The 23721-nt window shown below is 42.9% G+C and overlaps 1 protein-coding gene across 1 annotated transcript in view; it reads right to left on the bottom strand.

Annotated features, from left to right (window-relative positions):
* The window catches only part of CRIM1 (cysteine rich transmembrane BMP regulator 1), a 203265-nt gene that overhangs the window by 162658 nt on the left and 16886 nt on the right, over window positions 1-23721 (bottom strand). The gene's annotated exons all lie outside the window — the stretch shown is intronic.

The following is a 23721-nucleotide window of genomic DNA, read 5'->3' on the forward strand; positions in this document are numbered from 1 at the left end:
TATAGGAGCTGCATCTGTCAATCTACGAAATTATTCCAAAAACTCTTTTTTTTTTTTTTTTTTTTTACTGCATCTGATAGAGACTAGTTTTGGGTTTAAAATAGTTCTGAAACTTCATACATCAAGGCAGTGCTAATAAATGCAAACAGACACCACCCTCCAATGAATGCACTTCAGTTCAGATGCTAAGGTCCATTACTGCCCACAACCAAGGTCAGGAAAAACAGGAAAAACAAACAAAACTAACGGCTACAGCCTAGGGAGAGGCTGAAGTCGTCAAATTCTGAAGCTGAAACCAAATCAATGTCCGGGTCAAGGAATAGGGTTGACTGTAAGAAATAAAGTGAAAGTGCTAGTCACTCAGTCGTGTCTGACTCTTTGCGACCCCGTGGACTGTAGCCCACCAGGCTCCTCTGTCCATGGGATTCCCCAGGCAAGAATACTGGAGTGGGTTGCCATTTCCTTCCTCAGGGGATCTTCCCAACCCAGGGACTGAAGTCAGGTCTCTGGCACTGCAGGCAGAATCTTTACCAATTGAGCCACCAGTGTGAAAGTCGCTCAGTTGTGTCCGACTCTTTGCGACCCCATGGACTATACAGTCCATGGAACTCTCCAGGCCAGAATACTGGAGTGGGTAGCCTTTCCCTTCTTTAGAGGATCTTCCCAACCCAGGGATCACACCCAGGTCTCCCACATTGCAGGTGGATTCTTTACCAGCTGAGCCACCAGGGAAGACCCTAAAATAGATTTTAAAACCAACTTTCATGGGACCCAGCTCAGAAAAATGAAACAAACATGACAGAACTACAGGGAGACTCAATCCTTAATTGAATTCCTCATAGTGGAAACACCTCTTTAGGAAACCAGACTATTTCTCTGAGTCTCTGGTATGTTATATGAGTTTTCTCCTCTCTTAACATTATCTTTAATAGATACTTTATCACACCTTAACTGGGTACTGACTATTAAACAGTAAACATGTTTCTGATAACCATATCTTGAGAGAATATTTTTAAAGTGCTTGAATTTAAGGTACTTAAACCTGTTCCTCAAAGTAAGGCAGATATAAAGCCATCTTAAGAATGTGTTATTGCAGAAGACAGTGCAAACAAAATGGGTATGATTTTTATAAGGCTAACTTTTCCTTCTGGTGACACTGTTGACTTACTAAGTCAGGAAAAGACTGTTTTCCCTCACTGAAATAATTTTCTTGTCAAGGTGTCCTTAGAAGGATATCATATACAAAACAAAGAGCTTCAGGGTGATTCTTTGAAAAGGGAGAATAGAAAATCCCCTGTGTTTTGATTTCAGAAGACCAGGTTCTCTTATTTGATCAAACCTTCAGCTCTCAGTAAAATGATTTTAGAAGTTTAAACAAAAACAAAAGTTACCCGTTTGAAGATCTGTTTTCCTATTTAGTCTGTATTTGGCCTTTAGAAATAACATGTACATAACATGTACACACACAAAGGGACACTCCTATCTTCAAGATGGAAAACCAGAAAAATACACTGAAACAACTCAACAAGGTAAAATAGGTGATAATTTTGTCTTCAGTTATAATACATAATGCAATGGCTCATGTAGATAATTTATCTCTATATTTAATTGCTGACGTGTTATTAGTACCACCAGCCTAATCCAGTTCTGTGAAATTTACCATGGAGAAATTTTTTGACTGAATATTCAAATTTGGATTCAAAGTTAGTTCAACCCTAGGAATGTAAAAGCTAGCAAGAAACTCAAGTTAACATCCAAACCACTGAAAATCTGTATTTCTCCTCTTTCCTATCTCATTCCAAGAAGAAATTTTTATCACAATCATTTTAAATATGTATCGTTACTATATCACCAGTGTGTTGAGGGGATTCTGATGCAGATTTTCCCCTCACAATAAACATCCCTCCCTCCATTATAACTGGAGTTCCCTGACATATCACTCTTCTGAACCACTGCAGCATCCTCTCACCTGTCACCCCGTTAACTCACTCTGTCAGCAGGATCATCTTCCTCAAAAGACAGACTTGCTCACTGGCTCTCTCTTGCCAACAAAAAAAGTCCAAACTTCTTATTGTAGATACGATTCGTCATGATACAGCTTGTACCTATTTGTATAGACTCACTGTGCACCAATCCCTCACACAACCTCATGTGCCAGGAAGTACACAGATTCTCACCACAAACCCTCAAGAAACACTCCCATGCCTTTGCTCAGAGTATCATCTGCCTAAAACACCTCCTTCTCCCCTTCCTCTTGATAACGCCTATTCATTCCAAGACCCAAGTCAAGGGGTGGGATGAGTTGGGAGACTGCATTGACCTATATACACTACTATGTGTAAAACAGATAACTAACAAAAATCTACCGTGCAGCAAGGGACCTCTACCCAATGCTCTGTGGTAACCTAAATGGGAGGGAAATCCAAAAAAGTGGGCATATGCATAGCTGATTCACTTTGCTGTATGGCAGAAATTAACACAATGTTATAAAGCAATTGTACTCCAATAAAAATTTTTTAAAAATTAAAAAAAACCACACCCAAGTCAAATGTCACTTCTTCTAGAAGGCTTCTCCAGCTCTGAGCTGGTCTATCCTCCATGTTCCTATGAATACCTGTGCACACCTCTTATCCTTTCCAGTAATGGCTTCATGTAAGTCAAACTTCCCCATTAGACAGAATCCTCAATTAAAGAGCCAGGTCTTATCCAACTCTGACCATCCTTAACACCATGACTTAGTACAACATTCAATAACCATATTTTTCATGTCACTGGTATGGTTAATGCTGTTGTCTATGCTTTTTAAAAAAAAAACAAACAAACAGAAAATGTCTTGTTAAAAAATATATAGATATATATCAAGGGAAACTATGTTTCATTATAACGAACTTGTTTACACAATAAAAATCTTATTCAAAAAGCTCATTAGTAAAGTGTTAATGAGGCAGGCATTTTGAAATTTTCAGACATACTTTGGTCCCTTTAGGTATCATCTGCCATTATCTCTCTCCCAGGTCAGCTCTAGACTTCAGCCTCTTATCACCTGCCTGGCATCAAGGGCACTTGCAAGGAGTTCATCTCAGGCCAATTTGTTTTCACTGCCAGATGTTTTTCTCTGGCCTCCCCACAGGAAGACCATTTTCCCTGAGTGTGGAGTCAGAATTAAAAGGCAACTTCCCTTAATACCCGCCCCAGCTCCTTACTGTTCTCAGCAGAAGCCTCTTGGCAGCAATGACAGGCTGCATCTAATGGTGCACAGGTAAGCCTGGCCACCCCCTCAGGAAATGCCATGGCCACTGTGTCCAGTCAGGAGACATCTGACTCTAAAGCCAAAAATGTCTTATATGCCTTTCTTTTCTTTCTTGAGAGGAAACCCTTTCAATTCTATGCCCCCATCTTAATCAATACTTTGCTTTTCTTCTTGGCAAATAGTTCCCTTAGCAACCGCTGCTTCATAGGATCAAGTACAACATGCTCTTGAGACAAATGCATTTGTGTTTTTCTATTACAGAACATTATACTTTAAAATAATTTACCAGCCAACCAACAGGGACTGAAAAGCAAAAATTCAGTGAGGTTTGATTATACAGAAATCAAATCTGAGCCCAACAGTGCTGCTGACAGCACTTGGCAAATTTGATGTTTTAAAATCTCTTTTCTTAAGTAAATCTATGTCTACAGCACAAGGATCAAGGTTCTGATCCTGATATAGTTTTTCATTTCTTCTTGGACTGGTCAAGGGTAAGAAGGGAGAAAAAAAAAAGGAGTTAATAACAGGAATCGCTATGACAAACCTGGACAGCATATTAAAAAACAGAGACATTACTTTGCTGACAAAGTTCTATCTAGTCAAAGCTATGGTTTTCCAAGCAATCATGTATGGATGTGAGAATTGGACCGTAAAGAAAGCTGAGCACAGAAGAATCGATGCTTTTGAACCGTGGTGTTGGAGAAGACTCTTGAGAGTCCCCTGGACTGCAAGGAGATTCAACCAGTCCATCCTAAAGAAAATCAGTCCTGAATATTCACTGGAAAGACTGATGCTCAAGCTGAAGATACAACTCTTTGGCCACCTGATGTGAAGAGCTGACTCACTGGAAAATATCCTGATTCTGGGAAAGATTAAAGGTAGAAGGAGAAGGGCACGACAGAGGATGAGATGGTTGGATGGCACCACCGATGCAATGGACATGAATTTGAGCAAGTTCTGGAAGTTGGTGATGGACAGAAAAGCCTGGCGTGCTGCAGTCCATGGGGTCACAAAGAGTCGGACACAACTGAGCCACTAAACTGAGCTGAATAACAGGAATACTGCCCTTTATTTACATCAAGTAGTTTTTCTCTGGTGCTCTCCATGTGATAAAAAGTAGTCTTTGAGACCGAAAGGTCAAGATATCTGAGATACCTCTGGCAAATGTATTTTTAAGATTGTAACTTCTGTAAGATATCAAATCCAAATGCTATTTTTTCTAAATATAAAATGAGAGAAATTTTATAATTTCATGTATGATTAAAATACATGCACGTTCAAATATAACTAAATATTTGAGTACTCTAGCGAACAGTCAGTTATAACTATGGCTAATCTGACATCTCCAACTGGGATGTTTAATAAGACAATGTGATACTTTCCCTCAAGACAACTGTGGGATTTCAGTAGGCAGGGTTATTTCATGTGTACTTTCCATTTCATTGCACAGAATATTCATAAGATGTGCAACCAATAATTGACATTTAGGAAAATTAGGACTTCCCTTATGGTCCAGTGATTAGGAATCTGCCTGCCAATGCATGGGACACAGGTTCGATCCCTGATCTGGGAGGATTCCAAGTGCCATGGGGCAATTAAGCCTGTTGCCCCATGGAGGATATGCCTGGAGGATCCCAGGGCATCCTCAGGGCATGCACAACTACTCAGCCCGCAAGCCTAGAGCCTGTGCTCGACAACAAGAGAAGACACACGATGAGAAGTCCATGCATTACAGCTAGGGGGTAGCCCCCACTCACTCCAACTAGCGAAAGCCCCCTCGCAGCAACAAGGACCCAGTGCAGCCAAAAATAATTTAAAAATAAAAATATTTTAAAAAGAGACTTAATAAAGTTAATAACTTGTACTACTTCAATAAAGGGCATTGTTAAGGGAAACTGATTTTTTTACTTGGTTATTAGTATTAATTTACTGCAACTGCATGGTAGGAACTGACTAACACAGTTTGAGGTCACAGCCTCTGCTCATGCTAAGATGTCAGCAGCTTTACCAGCATTGCTTTTGTATCACCAGTGCAAATGTTGACACACAGAATAAAAGCAAATAATATGTTAGTATTACTGTGAAAATAACTCTGACCTCATGCACTACTTGAAAAAGTCTCTTGGGGTGCCCCCAGGGGTCTGTAGGCCGCACTTCAAGAACTGTTGGTCTAAAAAGCATGCCTCACTGGGACACTTAGGCCAAAACAGCACAGGAGCCAGGTTTAAGAACTAACAAAAGGACATTGCGTACCTCTTCTCCTAAAAGCTACTACTGATCATAAAAACACGTTTCTCTAATGTTAACTTTTAGAATTTGGAACAAAATGATGTCTGTATAAAGCAGAAGGTGGGCTGTTCGTTTGTGATTTTAATGCTACATTAATGTTATAAAAAGATCAGGAGCACGTTCTCTCACAATAAAAGGAAAAGGCTGTAGTTAATGAATATGTTAAGAAAATCTTATAATCTCATTTAAATTTCTTCCTCTAGTGCAAAAAATGGCCGCTCCAGTGACTGAACTTTTCACTACATTCAACTGTCTGGGGAGGTTGTGAATGAAAAAGCTAGAGATATTCTCCCCTGTGTTTGAAAATCATGATGAAGAAACTACCCCTGGATCTTTAATTCTGATGAAACCAGTCTCCATTCAGAGTAAGTATCTGCGAGGCCCCACCCACTGGAGGAAGCAGCATGAACTCAGGAGTGTGTGAGGCTGCAGAGATGGGCTGCCAGAGCCCAGATGCAAATGTAAAGGGTGGCTTAATTGAGCCTGGATCTTTATTTGGCTTTTTATTGTTTATATTTATCCTCTGTGTATGCAGTTCCATAGGTTTTGCATAACCTGCCATCCCTATTGTCCCCAACAGCTCTCTGTAGTTTAATGAATGATTTTACAAAAAAAAAAAAAAATTAAGAGTGTACATGGAGTGCCCAATCAGAAACACTTAAAACACCTGTACGTCCAACAGCCACCCTCAGTCTTATTCTGGACTTGGCGTTTCTGCTTCACGGACTACTTTCCAACATTCTTGATGATGCCTGAAATTCCTTCTTCCTGCAGTTGATATAACAGATTCTAAGTGCAAAGGCTAGTGAGAAAGGAGCTGTGATCCTCAGGGTAGGGGAGGGGAAAAGGATGTGAAAGAGGAAGAATCTTGGAAGATGTATGGAGACTCCTCCAGCCCCAGATCTGGGGAGCAGCAGTTGTTGTTTAGTCACTAAGTCGTGTCCAACTCTGTTGTGACCCCATGGACTGTGGCCTGCCTCGGGGGTTATATCCGCTCTATGCTCAGGAACCAGCCATGGCAACCCTGGCCTAACTGGACCTAGATTCCACTTCTCTACTCTTCAAAATATCTTTCCATCTGCTTGCTGGAGTCTGAAATTCCACTAACATGGAAAAAAATGTTTCAGGTATGACTGCACATATTGGACAAAGTACTGCGTGTTCATCTGAAATGTCCAAGACTCAGAGCCTCACCTTTCCCCCCTCATGAGAGCTTAGGGTACCGTAGTTTACTCCAAGCCCAGATACAACTGCACCCCATTATGTGGTATTCCACTCACCAGAAACACGCTATAGCAGCTATTAAAAAGCAAGACACAAATTCATAGTACACCCTCAGAAGCTCACAGTAATGGAATTCTGTTGGCAGAAGAGAGGCTGCCGGGAATATATATCAGATTAATTCTCCAGCTGTTCACATATCCCTGTGGCTACAGTAAGATGCAAATAGCTAATACTGGCATCTCTTTCCATGCCAGCCTAGAAACTCTGTTGTAACGTAAAATTGCTGTTCTTAACTCCCCCAGCTCCTGGCTGGCTGTTATCAAGCATTCTGTTCTGCTTGAGGAGGAATCTAACACAGCGAGCTTTCATTCTCTCTCCTTCCAGCCTACAGTGTTATGTTCCAAATGCTGGTGTTTCCCTCTCCCTCTTCTGCATGCTGTCATTGGCGCAAAGCAGGAAGGGCAAAATTATGGTTATCAACAGAAACGACTCATTATAAACATTTGTTTTACAGGCATTTTCACAGAATAAAACTATGTTAGGCATATGTAGCTATGTACCAGAGTGAACAAAGTCTGAATCTAAAACAATGGAAATATTAAAATATGCACACAATTTTTTCTGAAAGATTCTTAAACCAATGCAAACTTCTATAAATATGTAACAAGCAAACATGACCATTGATTCATATTATGTTCAAGTATGGAAGACTTCGAAAAACAATGCTGGTTCAATTGACTAAATCAATTTATAGTAAAACATTTGTGAATGAAAAGTAAACATTCCATTGCTGTAACTTTTGTCAGACACTACAGCAATACAACTATCAGATGAGGAACTAGAGCCAGGTAAAGTCATTCATTCATTCATCCTTCCTTTCAAACATTCATTCCTCAAACAGTTATTGGTATTCTATTAAAAATCAAGAACTGAACAAGGAAGGTACTAAGAATTTAAAACACTAGGAAAGAGGAGTTTACAGTACAGTTTCCCACCACTCTAAGCAAAACCATACCAAGTATGTGAATAAAATGTTCCTAGGAATCCTGAGACAGAGAAAAAGATTAAAGAAAGGATAATTTCCTTTTTGATGATAGGAAGCTGGTAGAGGCAGAGAAGAACTTAAGAGAAGATAAGCAGTATCTCTAGAAACAAGGAATTCATGAAGCAAGATGAGGAAAAGAGAGCTCGAGGCTGCAGAACACAACTCTATTTCACAATCCTGCCTAAAGCTGGGACTGTCTACCCTCAATTGAAAGTGGAAAAGCAGACAGCCCAGAGGTCTGTCCTCATGGAGAGGGAATCACAACCTTAGTTCTGTCATTAGGCTGACTCTGAGCAAGGCAGTTAGTCCTCCTGGCTCCAATTCATTTCATCAGTAATATGGAAGTGCAATGGATAATCCATGAGGTCCCTTTAGACTTCATCCTCGTGTTTCCTCAATTCTGGCACCTTTGTTGAAACTGTATAATTCAATTTACTGGACACAGTGTCAGAGAACCACATGCTTATGGTGGTCATAATTTAAATTTAAAATAATTTCCCATTTATCAGACCAGTTTAAGGTTTGGAAACCAATCACTATGCCTCATAAGGCAAGCCAAGGATGCTTTTAATATAACAAATATCACTTTGCAGGACCTTTCCAGCACATCTAGTCCTAGAGGATTTACTGTTTAAGGTCTCAACAGATTAAAACAGAAGTGGCCTTGAATTGATAACCACTAAAGCACTGTGTTACTACACAGTTGCCTCAACTTCTGTATACATTTGGAAATTTCTATGATAAAAATGTTATTTAATGGGAAGAGACTATAGGAAAATTCATCAAATACTTAAAATGAAGAGCAATAGAAATGGCACATGTTGATACTGATGGGACACAGCTACAGCAGTGTTTAAAGGGAAATTTCACAGGAAATAAGGTAAAACAAAATGAACTAAGCATTCAATTGAAATTAGAAAAAGAGCAATAAAGCAAATCAAGAGACAAAGATAATATAGGAAGAAAATGCAATAGAGATAAAAGTAACAGGGGTGATTAACATAATAAAAACTGATTCTTCAGAAAGATTATTATGATATCTCATGAATGGTTTATGACTAACAGTCCCATCTATGCATGTTACCTCATCCAGGTAGGTACTTGGACATATAGTAATACTTTTTTTAATTGGTTTCTCTTCTGTGGTTTTACCAGGAAGTTACTCAAAGTTAGACATTAAATGGTTACATTTTTGAAATCTTTTTAAATAATCAAAACAAGATACTTCATTACTCAAGGAAACTCTTCCCTAGCTACAACTAGTCTGACTGAACCCAATGGTGTAGAACTCAACCCCTGACATTTCTTCTACTTTGAGACTGAATCTCAGTATTTTTAAAGGAAAACTTCAGGCCTTCTCCACTAGCCCATGGTTGTGCGATGTTAGACCTTCTGGTCAGGCACATGCCATTATTAAGCCACGCAGGCTTCTCTGAGCGTGAATGTCCACTAAAACATGTAACTTCCTTGTTTAACCAGCTTTAAAGAATATTGGTACTGTTAATTAATGCACTGTTCCTTACAAATGAATATATCTTAGTTGAGGGAAAAATTATCCTGGGGAAGTATTTAATTCTTTCACATTTCCTCTCTCCATCTCAATTCTCTAAAAGTCATCCTTTAAGTCAGACGATTAGCTATCCCCTGGGCACCTGGCTCACAGTGTTTTATTCTCCTACAGAAGCGCTTTGGTGTAAATAACACCTAGTAAGGGTGCTATAAGAACTGCCCTATCAAACTTCTTAAGGATGTGGAGTCCAGAAACAGCAATTTCCAAATAAAGTCCAACATCTGGCCGTTCAACTCTCTGGCACGGAACACAAAGCCTTGTTTAGATTTAATCGCAGGCCACCTCTTCACCCTCATTGCTCCCACTCTTCCCCACTCACTGCAGCAATACTTTAGAATGGCGTGCTCCCAAAGGACCCATACTGTTCGTGACCCCCTGACTTATGCAAAGCCATTCTCTCTGGCTAAGAAAGCTGTTTCTCTTTACCTGCTTTGAAAGCTCCTATTTAATCTTTAATACTTTCTCCAGGTTTCATCTGCTCTATAGGGACTAAATCAAGAATTATCTCCTCTGTAGGAGTTCTATTACAGATCCATTAGAATTATTTCATCTATGGCAGTATAATGAAATTGCTCATCTCATCTCCACCAGAAAAAGTAGGTTCTTTTTGTCATTGGGCTATCACCGGGCTTGCAAATAGTAGCTTAGCAAAATAAATATTTGCAGAAGGAATAAACAGGAACAGGAGGACCTGGATTTCAACAAAGCAATCCAAATCTTTAAGTGCCAAACGTTTTTGGAAAGTAAGTTTGGTGGTAGGAAAGACAGACAATTATTCAAAAATAACTGAGAAACACCTTTTTATCCCAGTTTTTCTGCTGAAACATTAATACTGAAAACATATTCTGTGAAACATTAAGACTGACTCAAGTTTTCTTTCAGCCTCAACATTTTATTACTCAATACTTCCAAATATCAAAAAATATTTATGACGTGTTGAACGGTAAACAGAACGGTTGAACGGTGAACAAATGTAATATTCCTCAATCAACATCGGATAAATAAATAATAACTTAAATAATAATAAACTCTTGTTATCCCCCTTCCTACCACTTTTGTCTATCATGACCATATTAGATAATATGACACAAGTTAACGTTTCTTGTCAGAAAGTTACTTGTGGGTATGAATGATACACAGTACCACTTTACAAATATTAACGTATGCTCCAACCTAAAGTCTGTTAGTCAAATGATCAAGAATCAAACAGAAGACTAGATATGGGAATGCCATTTTTACTCGACTATACTCACCCAAAAGTATAAAGCACAACAGGGAAACGAAGAAATGTGACCAGAATTTCAAACAAGAACAACAAAATGAGCATGAAAATAAGCACTCTGAGGGCTCCAAATGTTTCATTATACTAGCTGAACGCCTGTCACAGATAATGAAACACATCTGGCGACATGTCCCACCCCTTCAGTCAAATCTGGTAACAGCTAACATTTGCTGAGCCCAGGGCCTTACTAGGTGCGTTCCACAGACTTCCACACAAGCAGGCAACAGGAGGAACTGAAGAAAACAGGGAAGGGAGGTGGGCAAGGGCTGGACAAAATCTCAAGCCCAAGAGTCCAGAAAACCCGAGCACCAGGGAAAAGAAAGGGAAGTGAAAGTCCTCAGTCGTGTCCGACTCTTTGCGACCCCATGGACTATGCAAGTCCCTGGAATTCTCCAGGCCAGAACACTGGAGTGCGTAGCCTTTCCTTCTCCAGGGGATCGTCCCAACCCAGGGATCGAACCCGGGCCTCCCTCACTGCAGGCAGTCTTTACCAGCTGAGCCACCAGGGAAGCCCCAAAGAAATGGAGGAACACTGTTACTCTTTCATCTCACACTGGAGCAGCCCATCTCAAGTGAACATGACGGTCCACCGCCGATGGCCATTACCCGAGGGGCCAGCAGAGCCTCCGACACCTTCTCAGCCAAGACGATGGCGTTGCTGGTGCCTTTGGAAACCCGACAGTATGAACGTGATATCAACTATTCTATCATCCAGGAAACAAGGGTTTCCTTGTGAAAGTAATAATGCCTCCACATAAAGCAATACTCCTGAGGCGAAAGTAATGATTTCTCAGAGGTGTAATGATCTGTAAGTAGCATTAAGGAATCCTTTCAAGATAATGAATTAGTGAAACCAGTTAGCAACTGTTTTGAAAGAAATGTCTTTATAAATCAACTTGGGCACTGCTGTGAACTTCAACCTAGTAATTTTTCAAAGTAAACCAAGTAGAAGATGGTAAGTCAAAGAGTGATCACCTTTGATTCCAACAATTATATTTCTAACTGATCCTTACCACTAACTCCCAATGCTATTCTACAAAGAAGTATCATCCCTGAATATCACGCACCCAAACCTTAAATTTTCCTGTGAGGCAAGTTTCTATGTGTGATCTTATTCATCCCTACATACTCCCTGGGTCTCCAGCGACCTGGTCCTGGCAACAAAACACCATTTGCCGGCAATATTCAATGAACACTTTTTTCTTTTCTTTTTTTTTAATGTGCCTCATTTCATTGTAAGTAACGTTTGATATGTATGTCCAGATCTCTTTTCTCTTAAAAAAATATTAAAATCCACATTGCTACTGTATGCTTATATGGGAAGAAGTATTCAAAATTAGTAATGAGAATCAGAGAAGTCTCTGGTGGTCCAGCGGATAGGGCTTGGCACTTTCACTGCAGGGGCCTGGGTTCAACCCCTGATCGGGGAACTAAGATCCCATAAGATGTAGGGTATGTTCAAAAAAAAAAAGGAAACAAGAATCAGAGTGACGACTGTGGTCTATTAAGAAATCTCACACCACACAGGGCCTCTCTGATACACTAATTCTTAAGGTCATCAAGTCTTTGAAATTTACTCTGGAACTCTCCTCCTAGAAGAAAACGTAGATAAGGGGGTGATGAAAAACAGGATTCTTGGACTTCCCTAGTTGTCCAGTGGTGAAGACTCTGCACTTTCAATGCAGAGAGCACGGGTTAGACTGGGGAACTAAGATCCCACAGGCTGTGCAGTGTATGTGGGGGGTGGGGAAGGGCGGGTTAGGACTCTTGCCTTAGGGTATGTCAAAAAATGAACATTAATCACTTGGAAGGTCTGTTTTATACAGCAATGATTTTATCCCTAAGATTCACGTGAAATAGACCATACGAGCAAATATAACAAGACCAATTAAAAAAAAAACTAAGCAATTTTAAGAACATGTTTGAAAAATATATTTGCACATTTCCCTCAACACTGGGGTTTCCTCTGTGTAGTGATCGAACCTCTACACCTCATGGATGCCAAGTTCTGAGACCTGGCGATCTTGGCAATGACATCAACACTACCCCACCATCTTCAATGGCTCCCATTTGATTCCAGAATCAAGCCTAACCCCTCACACTGATAAATGGGGCCTGTGCCTGAGCCAAACTAACCTCCCAGTAACCTACCCCCTATTGAGTGGCCAGTGCCTCTTACCTCCAGCACTGAAGCCTCAGGGCCTGGGGACCTGTGTCCCCTCCACCCAGAACGTCCCCTGCCCCTTCTGTGCCCATTCACTCTTCCACCCCTTCAGGATTCCAATCAAACTCAACTACTTGCCAAGAAGTTCCATGACCACTCCATTCAAACTGCAAACCTCTGCACAGCTGTCCCCCTTCTCGGCTTTATTTTCCTGCACAGACTGCATATCCCTCTGGCACAGTACATGTCCTACGTACTATTTATAATGTTGTTCATTTTGTCCCTCTCTACCAGAAAGCTCAAGATTGATAGAAATTTTTCTCTCTTTTGGTCACAGCTCTGTTGTCCGTACCTAGAACAGGTCTTAGCACAGTAGGTCCTCCATAAATACCTACTAAATCAATTCTGAGTATTCTGTTTCCATCCCCTCTGCGAGGCACAAGCTTTCTTACACTAACTGGAAATCTGCTACCATCTTCCTGTGTGTGGCTTAAACATCTTCTCCTTGAAGTTAACCTGATTTTCTCCCACCCACTTCACTTATCCAAAGACACTGCAGCTGTGTGTTTGCAGCTGGATTCTGAGCTGCTGGGGGAGTGGGGGACTGTGTCTCTCTTATTTCTATAGCCACTTTATACTGAGTAGGATCCCTATCCTTACTTGATAAATGGTGGAAAATGAATAGGAGACTGGACTAGTGGACTACTCTATTAACAATAACCCATGGGGGGAGAGGGGGCGGTAGGGTGGGAAGTAGCAGCTTTAAAGATGTTCTGTGGGTATGTAAGATTCAGGTTTACTCATATTCTTCGATCCTTATGCACTTATATTTCATATCTTTCTGGAATGTTTTAAGTGCAAAAGAGTAAGCTTTATAATAATTTACGACTACCAGAGGCTTAGGAAGCAAGTACCATTTTGGTCTTTTAAAATATTGCAAAGAAACTAACTTTCTTTCAAAGTCAAAAAAAAAGTTGATAAATGTCTTTCTGCATTTCAAATTTAAACACATGCATGCATAAACATACACATATAGAGAATAACTAATTTGCTACCAACATGAAACATAAATAAAACCCACATGAATCACCCAGTCCTTTTTCCACATAGTACAACAGCATGTATTCCCACATGCAATTAAGTAGGTGGATTTTGCAAGATCTCGATTCTGTAATGTTATTCTATTCAAAGTTAGTCTTTATAGAGTAAAAGAAGCATCAAAAAAATGTTCAAATGATAAAACTCATAATTTCTTGGAATAGATGGAAATATATCTACCTTAACTCCTACCTGAAAGGTTAAAATGTATTGTCTATTTTATTAGGTTCAAGATATCTTTCAAGAACCAATGATTATTAGGATAGAAAGGAAACTTTAAATGTTGACCATTCCCATAGGATGCTCTGCTCAAATCCATATCCTATTTAATAAGGATCACCAATTTTCAAAGGATTAGAAAATACAGAGATACACAGCTTTGAACTTACATACAAGCACTTAACATATTCTTTAATAATTCTGTTGTTTTAAACTTTCAAGTTTAGAGGACTGCTACGTTCTCAGAGACATCCTAAGATGCACACCTAGAGAGTAGTGAGGCACTGGCCTGCTTACCCGCTGCACTGCCTGCAGCATCCCATGGGTCTCACCTGGCGGCTGGTAGCAGTCAGGTGGAGGAAAGGTGCCACATACCCTGGGGTTTGCAGGACCAGTGAGTCTGAAAACCAAGACACCTCCACTTAGCCTCAGAGCCACGACTCCCAGGACCCTGTACAATGTCACCTGAGAAAGGCCACACGAGCACCCTCATTTCAGCAGGAGGTGTGGGACCACAGAACACTAATTATCATTCAAGACAACCCTGGGTGTGGGAAGAATGAACTGACTCAGCCTGGAGAGATTCCAGCTGCAAAGGAAACCCAACCCCTTCAGGTATGGCAGCAGTCAGGAGGGTTCTCTTCTTAAACGGGTGTTGCAGAGACACTTGGCCACCTCTCAATTCTATTCTTTTCCCGTGAGCATGGAATTTAATTGCAAACACTGCACCCCCTCCCACCATGAAAAACTGGCCTGCCATCCTGGCAGAGCTCATGAGCAGTCTGGCAACAGTGCAACGCTCCTGGTTTCACAAAGGCCCACACGGGGCATGTCCAAGCCCTTGCTGCGCATCCCGCACGGTGCTGTAATAGGGAGGAAGTGGAGGATGTGAGGTGCCCTTGCCCCAGGGCCAGTCAAGGAGCTGGTGTAGACACCATCACTGAAGCTGGGCCTCATGGTTCTGAAAATCTCTTCGAGGGTGGTAACAGACCAGAGTGTGTGCAAAGGAGAGGGGTGGGGGAGAGGGGAGGCGCGCATCCATCACTACCGACATGAACCAGAAAGGGATGACTAAGTGCCAATCAATCTCACACCTGGGCGGACAGCACCCCACCTCCCCAGTTTACCAACTCTGTCCTGCAAAAACAGAGCATGTGAAAAAGCTCCAGGGCCTCCAAATGAGGCGGTGGCTTCTTCAGAGGGGTCTTTCCCACCTTCTGACATATTTGGTTTCTAAAGTGAGACTGTCTGGCCTGAACGGGGACTGGACGTCCCTTCCTTCCGTCTGCCACCCTCACGTCCACCAGCTCCTACGAGTCTCCTCTGCATGCTGGTCTGCCCCTCCCTTCTCCCTCAGACCCTTTCCTCCTGGCCCCACGTGCTCCGGCAGCGCAGCCCTGGTCCAGCACTCAGGAAGCCCGCCGGTTCGGTTCCACGCGGCGCCCCGCCACCTGCTCTCCCGCGCTGGGGAGCCCGCTGGGTCTCCGTGGGGAGGCAACGCTGGCCAGCACTTCCTTTCCCTCCGTCCCACCCCGAGGCCAAGGGGCAGGCTACGCCTCCCCTGAGTCCTTCCTGTTTCCCAGGCCAGGTCCATCCAGGACACTCACCGCCAGAGGTCAGAGTGCCGCATTCCAGTGGCTTCACACCCCCACAGGGAGGGCTGGGATTCCTGCATGGGGGGCAGGGGTGGGGCAGGGCGGCGGCGGGGAGAGAACTGCCTCGCCGCTGTGCCCGTTACCCTGAGGCCAAGGTCGGGGGTGGGAAGGGCAACAGGAGTACCACAGCTCCCTCCAGAGCGGGCAAGAAAGAGCCCCTCAACCTCGCAGGGCTTGGAAGAGGCAGGAGTAGCAGAAACGGTAAAACGCAGTCAGAGAACATAAAAAGCTGGGCCTCAGTTCCTTAATCTGCAAAATGAGGGGGCTGGCCTAGAGACGCTTTTCCAAGGGCCCTTCCAAGCCTGTGATTCTGATCCCTGCTACAGCAACGGTTCTCTGGCCTCAGACATTTCAAGGTCTGATGTACTTCCAGCTACAAATAGAATGCCATCCTCATTCAGAGGGCAACCAAACCTCTTTAACCTCCCACAGCAATACTGGATTCCTCGGCCTCCAACTCCGCATCTCCCAGTCACTCTGTGTCCTTCTTGTGACCTCTGGGCCCCTTGGGTTTCAACTGAAGCCCTCAAGCCCTGCCTTCTCAAAGGCTTCCCCACTTCTGCAGGGCCGAGGGAGAAACCAGGCTCCTGGATGTGCATCCGCCGAGGTCACCCTCTGCATCCCAGGCCACAGCGTGCTGGGACCCGACGCCACCCGCGCCGGGGGCACCGGGAAGCCTGGCGCCGGTGCTGCTGCGGGCCTCGGACACAGAAGCTCCAGCGCACAGTCAGAGCCAGGAGGAGCCAGCTGCTGCGGGCCTCGGACACAGAAGCTCCAGTGCACAGTCAGAGCCAGGAGGAGCCAGCTGCTGCGGGCCAGCGCGGTCGCTGTGTGAATGGAGGAAACCAGCCGGCTCCAGCCTGGGCCTGGGGACGCCTAACCCTCCCGGGGACGGTCAGGGTGACTTCCTCTCCTGGAGGATGGGGCGTGCAGGACTGGCATGCAGCCTCCTCAGGTCAGGAGCCAGCCTGCTCATCAGCGACCCGACAGATGGGAACAGAATTCGAGAGGGAAGGTAAGTAAGATGTGGGGCTGAGGAGAGTGGGGAGGGGAAATCAGTGGAGAAGGTTCCACTGAGGGCTGCCATTCATGTGATAGACAAAGTCATAAACAGCTTTTGTTAGCCGGGTTCGGCCTCTAAAATATGCTCTGTGGAAAACACACTCTCACGTGGTCAAAATCTACCAACTACTTCAACCAACTGTCTACCTTTCCCCATTTTTTTTTTTCCTTTTAAGCCAAGCAGTTTTTAATAAATCCCTATGAGTAAAGTCTGACAGCAAAGACTAACTCTGTGGATATGATGATAAAAACAAACCTGTGAAAAGGTATCCTGATGTAGACGCATCTCACTCTAAGCAATTGCTTTTAGTTAAAAAAAAGAAAAAGAAAAAACAGACTGCCTGATCAATGTCTTCTGGTCAAGCCAGGAGTCAACACAGAACACTCCCTTTATTTACTAAGACCCAAGCACTAGCAAGAGAGGACGCATTCTGTGTGGGAAATCATCTGGAACTAACCAGAACCTGGACTTTCCCCCCCACGAAGGTACTACCTTTCACAGGAAAATAGTTCAGAGTTCTGCTCAGTACAAGCTGCGCGTCACGGCGCTCCCCATGCTGCCGGCCACACAGGAACACAGGGGGAGCTGCCGCAGAAGCAGTCAGGAGGCCCACACAGCGCATCCTTTCATGAAGACCAGGTTTTAAATGGGCCGCTTCAATATGGGAGAGAGAGAAAGAGGGAAGGCAATCACACACTCCTGTTCTTTTTATAAAAGCATGAATCCAGATGATTCATCTGTGAAATAATCCTGCCATACAAGAACCATACTACACGCATCGACAGTAGAATAAATTTATTTTTTTGAAGTTGGGTACCAGGGGAGAATTCAACAGTTAAAAAAAATTTTTTTTGGAATACAATGAGACATTAAAAAAAAAAATGGGGAGAGGGACCATGATTAAAAAATGATGACAGACAACAGAAATGGCATTTTTAAAAGGCATGGCAAGCTTTTTGGTTTGAATGAGTATGCGAGTATGTTTGTTTAAAGCTCTTCCAATTTCTTCATAAAGAAAAAGGGCTGTTGCAATCCTGTTGCATAAATTGTTTTTTGAATCCATAAATAGTTTTAGAATGAAATAAGCACTCACAAACCACTGACAATGGACTTCAGGATTATGTTCTTGTCACCTTTATGGGTATGATTGGTATTTTGAAATCATCTTTTCCAAACTGTAATCTCTAGGTCCTGGGTCAAAAGCTCTTGTCCTTGTGATCACTGTCCCTACAAAGAGAACACACGATATATATTCTTCAGTTCTCACCATAGCAAATACTATCAGCATAAACTTTTAAAACCGACTTTCTTAACTTAAGAAACCATGACTCACCTCTTTCTATTAGATCTGTGATCTTCATCCTGAGTAAGGCCCAGACGCCTCATCAAAGATGAAGGACGGTGCCCTTCTTCCCACCAGTTCATCGAGATTTTATGTGGAGACCATTTATTCCTCTCCTGGCAGATGAGCAGTAACTGAGAAAAGCCCTCAATTCAATACCCCAACGGCAAGACAGAAACACTCATATCAGGTAGCAACTGCCTAAGGGTAAAATCATAAACAAAGCCTCCTAAAAGGAGCCTTCCAGGCACTGGTGTGATGTAAGGGAGAGAAGAATGTCCCAAGATTTACTTATTAACTGAAAACATTATTTGCTGAGCAACTGCCACTTTCAAGGCCCCACGCTAGGCTAGGCGCTGGGTGGGCTACAAAGAAGCGAGAACCTATTCAATGAAAGGGCACCACGCTACCCATCTCCACCTCAAAAGTAAACATACGTTAGAATGTAGAGGTGAACCCATAAAGAGAGAACACAGCCTTGTTTCAATATAGCTATCAAACATGCTGGAGTCTGAAACCTTCCAATAACAACGCTCACTGGAAACAAATCACCTGATTAAGCTGTTTTGCCCTTTCAAAATTACCTTGGGAGCCTGTGAACAGGAACCAAACTTCTGCTATACTGAGTATGTTAGGTCTGATGAACAAATCATAGGCACACGGTTACTGATAATGAATCTGGAACATTCTGCTACCCTATCTACAACCATAGGATAAATGTCTCCATGCCTATAATGTTTTGTTGCAACCAAATATTACTACTTTCAAGGCAAGAGATGAGGAAATAACTTTTCCATCTTCTGAATGTTATAACTATTCAACAAAATCTTTAATGAGCACCTATTATGTATAAACCACTGTGTTCAGAGAAAATGACATTTAGCATGCACTTATTATGTATAAGCCACTCTTCAAGTGCTTTACACAAATGAGTCAACTTAAGTCATTCCCCCTAACACCCTGCGGATTCCTGAGAACAATCCTATTTTACAGATGGAAACTGCACACAGAGGTCAAGTGGCTTGGCCAGGATAATGCACCAGGCAAGTCGCTGGGCGGGACAATGAACTGACTTCAGAGCCAGGAGGACGCCCTCTAGTATACAATACTGCCTCTTATTAATAAAACATGGTTTCTCCTTAAGGAGCTTATTATCTACATTTCTCCTGAGAAGTCATTTCCTCTGGGCAGTGCTGGAGACCGCAGCCCTAAAGCAGCCTGGCAATGCCTGTGAGCCCTTCAGGCGGGTAAAATGCCCCAAGCCCAGGGTGATTCACGGTCTGGTGAGCAAGCATCAGAGCCGAGGAGGCAGGGCGGGCGCCGCCAGCGCAGCAGGCGAGCTGCCCCAGGATGAGGAGGGCTGTGGCCGGGTGGGCTGGGCAGCGTCCCCGAGCTCGCGGCAGCAGCGAGCACCTGTGCGCTGGACGGGGCTGACCCTGGGCAGGCCCTGGGCGTGAGTGAGGCTTCCTGAACCCACATGGGTGGAAGCGGCGGAAAAGGATTCAGAGCCCGCACAGGGGGAAGCGGTGATCACAAGGAGACCAAAGATCCGGGGGAGCAGGGTGCCCCTGTACACTGTAACATACACCCAGATACACACAGAGCCAGAAAGCCTCGCATACACACCCCGCCCCACTCCTGCCCCAATGCGATGCATGCGGCGCTTGGAATTCATTATTTAAAAAAATTAAAAAGTCTCATGACAGGTCAGGAAGTTACTTCACCACAACTGCAGAAAGGGAACGCAGTGGCCATGACTGGTACACGGGGGGAAGACTTTTGAGACATCCATACCAATGGGATCCAGACACTGAGCTTCACCCCTTGGAAGCACCAACTCTGAGAGGTGAAAGCGTGAAGCCGCTAAAAACAGACCCATCCATAACAAATCCATCCAGCACTTACCCTGGCGAGAACCTCCGAGTCTACAACCTCCCTCAAACTCTATTTATGACTGCTCCCACAGTCTCACATCTCAACAGCCAGAAATAAACTCACAGCTCTCAAACCCAAACCTTTCCTCCTCCGCCCCCTCACCCAAGCTGGCCAAGCTCCAGGGCCCTGTGAGCAAGGAGGCACAGCCCAGGGACGCTGCGCCTGCACCAGCCGCTGCTGGAACATTCCTCTGAACACAGAGGCTCACTCTCTACCATGGGACCAGGAACACACTCGCCAATTTCATTATCCATTGATTTAAACATTTGTAATCACATTATTAGGAAGGTTCTGAAAAGAAAATATAAGCAGTTTGGGTTCATAATAAAGATCAACTGATTAATGATTAACTGTTCAGCACTGGAGGCAATCTATTGATTCCCACTTTCAAATAAAGTTTTATAAATTGATTACAACAGGAGTTACTGGCACTCTCCCCCGTCTCACAAGGTTTTCCAAAGAGTGGTCGCCTTCCCACACCTCTTTATATTCATCCTGGAGACACAATTTCAATACACATATTTTGGTGGTGGTAGCAGATGTCAAATTATTTGCTTATTATTGTTGAATGTAAGTATCTATTAAACTTTGTGCTTTAATTCGAAAAAATCTTAACAACACACTTGTTGACTTAAATGTTACTGGCTCATGAAAGAACTAAAATTCCACAAATATTCAAGGTTAAACTATTACATGTGATGTGATTTCACCTTCAAATTACTTTTTCAATACAAGGTGTACTCTTATTTTAAATCAGTATGCCAATACAAAAAGTATTTATTAAATTCTACTTGTGTACATGCACTGCTTTGCTGTATGCTATGGCTTAAAGAAGACTGAACAGGTACTTTCTCCAACCGACAAGAAGTCAGGTAAGCTAAGTCCAGTGCTTTCTGGACTGAAGTATGTTGACTGGTAGACTTCATGAACAGTCACAAACTTTCAAAGATTTATGATTCAGAAACTGTAATATTAAAGAGGTAATACAATTTAGGTCTTCCTTTTGATAATCTAAGAAGCACTTGGAATTTATATAAAATCTATCTGAAGCCCGGTGATTTGATTCTGCAGTCTGCACAACTGAGAACCTGTGTTTTAATTTAAAAAATTACAGAAATTAATCTGAAACATTAATATCTATACCTTTTGAATGTAAAAGGCATCTGAATTGTAAAAACCATTTTTAATATTGTATCATCAATAATAATACAAGGGAAAAAAGTCTGTTTCCCTGATGAAATTTCAACAAACTTAATTGCAAAAATGATCCAAGTTTTTTGAAGTGTTATGTGTGTGCCTTGCTGGTTAACTCCTAGTCTTCTGGTGGAAAAGGGCAACTATTTCAAATCCTTAGAATCATTGGTAACAAGGGTAACAAGAACATATGTCACATGCATGCAAAGCACAAAGGCTGTAAATTAATTTTGGAGTAAGTATCTAGTCCCCATTTAGGGCACAGTTAATTATATCCATTTTTCATACTAAGTAAACATTTGTAATCCAATAATGCACTACCAAAAAGCAACAGAATTAAAATGTCTCTACCCAGTGGGCTGGTTATTTGCACAAACCCTACAAGTCATTACAGAGCTTCAGTGTCCTCAGAGTCAGTACAGTTCTGGTGGCAGCAAAGACCTAAGGCAGAACAACGAAGGGCCACAGAACTCACACCACAAGTCCCAGACACAAGAGGTCAGATCATTAGTAAGGGGACAGGGGACAATCATGGGCATCTGCGTGGAGAGCCCAGGCACTCAGGAAAACAAATTAAGACTACACAGAATTTTCCTGTAAATTCATCTTGAATGCCGATTTTTTTTCCCCTTCTTGCCTTTTACACTGTCCTGGGGAGAGGCAGTGAAGTAGAAAGCTGCAGTCGGTACATCTGGATTAATCTGCTGACATAACAATACAGACTATGTAGCCACATAGGAAGATGCATTTGGTGTAACTTTAAGTGGAGAGAAGATATGAGATGTGATATATATATATATATATATATATATATATATATATATAGAGAGAGAGAGAGAGAGAGAGAGAGAGAAATCAGACAGTTTTAAGTGGAAAGAAGCAAGATGTAAGGTGTAGGATACAAAAATATATGCATACAGAGGAAGACTATATAAGATGTATATATAAAAACACACAACTGATTGGCCTTGGAATATGAGCATTTTGGGTCACTGTTTCTCTTCTGTTTTCCAAACTGTCTAGTAAAGTTATGTTATCTTTATAATAGTTTTCTTAAAAAGGAGGGAGAGCACCTAGTATTTGGCCTCAGGGAGAATACTTAGTTATGGGAAATAAGATGTTCAAGAAATACCAACTACAGAGAGGAAATTTAGGTAACACTTTTGATCATTAAAGGGATTTGGGTCTCTCTTTACAAGGCAAGGCCTTTTCCCACATGTAACTAAGCTCCAAGAATCTCTGAGTATGACAATTTCTAGGGAATTTCCGTATCAGTCCTTTTGATGGTCTAACCTTTTCGACACAGGGCAAGGGTAGGACATTAGCCACCGCAGATCTGATGAGGACCTCATTAACTGCAGAAGACAGGGCACAGAAGCGAGACGCCCACAGCTTTATATAAGTTGCTTAGGAGTCGATCTACATGGGTTTATCTGTATAGATTAATAATGGTCACACACAGAATTTTTTTCTGTTACAATTAACAGAACCTAAGACTCCAATTAGAAGAAAACGCTATCATCACAGAGAAATGGACATAAGAGACAGACTACCAGGACAAGAACACTCACCCCAGGAGGAATCTTTTTTACACATCTGTGCATTGCATGTGTGGATGTGTATGCACATGTCATTTGCAATGTGTGCACAGCCTTCCGCCGCAATGACAGTTTTCTACTGGAACAAAAGACAGGGTCTGTGCTTCCATTAACCCTAAATTACAGGCACACGTGCAGCCTGCCCACTGCCCGCTGCCAGTCTACTGGTTCCCCTGCAAGGCTTCCCTAGGTCACTGACGAGTCAGTCTCTACTCCTCAGAGAGCCCCACCTGCCTGCTTTCTCTGGCACCAGCATGAAACTTTCCCCCCAAGCGCTGTCACTGCGTGTGGCTGTAGGCAGGACAGCCAGTAAGAGTCCGGTTCAAGAAACCGATTTTTCACAGCTCTGTGAGGTCCCTTTTCCGGACTCAGAGCAACACGGCCAGCTATCCAGCTGGAAATGGCACTTGTGGGTCACACTTCACACCCTCTCCTGCTGGTCCCTGGCTTCCAGGAAGCCTGCTTGTCAGTTACAAGGACTGTTTACCTTGGCTTCTGACCTGAGGGGCACTTCTCTCCTTCAAGTGTGTTTCCCAGCCCTCTGCCTCCATTCATTTATTTTATTAAAGTCTCAGGATAAAATGTGCTGTTCCGGCAGCAAGAACAGCTCTGGACCTTCACCCATCACCTCAAATAAACGGAGGAAGCCCAGGTGTGAGGCGCACACGTCTCCGAGTTGAGCAGCCTCCACCATTTAAGTCAAACACTCCCCCTGCTGATAAACAGGAAGACAAGACCACACTTGATGAGAACACGCTTGCCCCCAGGGTCTGAGAGCCGACTTTAAACTTTC

This window comes from Muntiacus reevesi, chromosome 3 (genome assembly GCF_963930625.1).
Source record: "Muntiacus reevesi chromosome 3, mMunRee1.1, whole genome shotgun sequence".
NCBI classification, from domain to species: Eukaryota; Metazoa; Chordata; class Mammalia; order Artiodactyla; family Cervidae; genus Muntiacus; species Muntiacus reevesi.